Below are 1,617 nucleotides of genomic sequence, written 5' to 3' on the forward strand. Positions count from 1 at the left end.
GATCACTTTACTAAGTAAAAAGTACAAATTGAAAAAAAATATAAGACAAATATTTCAGTTAAAGTCTAGCATGGGTGTGAGCTGGCGAGACTGTAAGGATTAGATGATGATTCCTGGTGAATTTATCTCCTGCTCTGAGTTGATTAGGTTTCTGTTGAAAATATTTAAGCAAAGATGCAAAGATTACTGTTCTCTTGTTTAACTAAACAAACAAAAGCCCCAGGCAAAAATTTGAAAAGCCTAAATTTGCACATTTTTACCTCTATCGGGCTGCTGTGCATTCTGCTTCTGTGGGTGAAAGGCCAGTTCTATGCTTCAGTTCTCAAATTCAAAACCTCTGAGGAGCTTTCTGCCCGTGGATGCAGCCGAATAAGCATCGGTGAAGTCTCCCCCCTCCGCTGCCATCATGTCTAAGTCAGAGTCACCCAAAGAGCCCGAACAGCTGCAGAAGCTCTTCATCGGAGGTTTGAGCTTTGAGACCACCGATGACAGTCTGAGGAGCCATTCTGAGCAGTGGGGAACGCTCACAGATTGTGTGGTAATGAGGGATCCAAACACCAGGCACTCCAGAGGCTTCGGGTTTGTCACATATGCCACTGTGGAGGAGGTGGATGCGGGCATGGATGCAAGGCCACACGAGGTGGATGGAAGAGTGGTGGAGCCAAAGAGGGCTGTCTCAAGAGAAGATTCTCAAAGACCTGGTGCCCACTTAACTGTGAAAAAGATTTTTGTTGGTGGCATGAAAGAAGACACTGAAGAGCATCACCTCAGAGATTATTTTGAACAGTATGGGAAAAATTGAAGTGGTTGAAATCATGACTGACCGAGGCGGTGGCAAAAAGAGAGGCTTTGCTTTCGTAACCTTTGATGACCATGACTCCGTAGATGAGACTGTCATTCAGAAAGGCCACACCGTGAACGGCCACAACTGTGAAGTCAGGAAAGCCTAAGCGAGAGATGGCTGGCGCTTCATCCAGCCAGAGAGGTCGAAGTGGTTCTGGAAACTTTGGTGGTGGTCGTGGCGGTGGTTTGGTGGGAATGGCAGCTTTGGTCGTGGAGGAACCGTCAGGGGTCAAGCTGGCTGTGGTGGCAGCCGTGGTGGCTGTAGTGGCTTCGGCACTGACGGACGCAGTTTGGGAGGCAGCTTTGGAGGTGGGGGAAGCTACAGTGATTTGGGCGGTTACAGCAACCCACCTGCAAATTTTGGACCCGCGAAAGGAGGAAACTTTGGAGGCAGAAGTTCTCGCCTCTATGGTGCTGGAGGTCAATACTTGGCCAAACCCCGAAATCAAGGTGGCTATCGCGGTTCCAGCAGCAGCAGGAGCTAGGGCAGTGGCAGGAGGCTTTAATGACTGCCAGGAAACACGGCTTAGCAGGAGAGGAGAGCCAGAGAAGTGACAGGGAAGCTACAGGCTGCAACAGATTTGTGAACTCAGCCAAGCACAGCGGTGGCAGGGCCTAGCTGTTACAAAGAAGACATGTTTTAGACGATACTCATGTGTATGGGCAAAAAATCTCAAGGACTGTATTTGTGACATTGTATAACAGGTTATTTTAGTTTTTGTTCTGTGGAAAGTGTAAAGCATTCCAACAAAGGGTTTTAATGTAGATTTTTTT

The 1,617-nt window shown here is 47.9% G+C and overlaps 1 pseudogene; it reads left to right on the plus strand.

Annotated features, from left to right (window-relative positions):
• The first annotated feature begins 406 nt into the window (after window positions 1-406).
• Window positions 407-1,328, plus strand: LOC132495792 (heterogeneous nuclear ribonucleoprotein A1-like; annotated as a pseudogene).
• Window positions 1,329-1,617: the final 289 nt, after the last annotated feature.

The sequence above is a fragment of the Mesoplodon densirostris genome, chromosome 9 (genome assembly GCF_025265405.1).
Source record: "Mesoplodon densirostris isolate mMesDen1 chromosome 9, mMesDen1 primary haplotype, whole genome shotgun sequence".
NCBI classification, from domain to species: domain Eukaryota; kingdom Metazoa; phylum Chordata; class Mammalia; order Artiodactyla; family Ziphiidae; genus Mesoplodon; species Mesoplodon densirostris.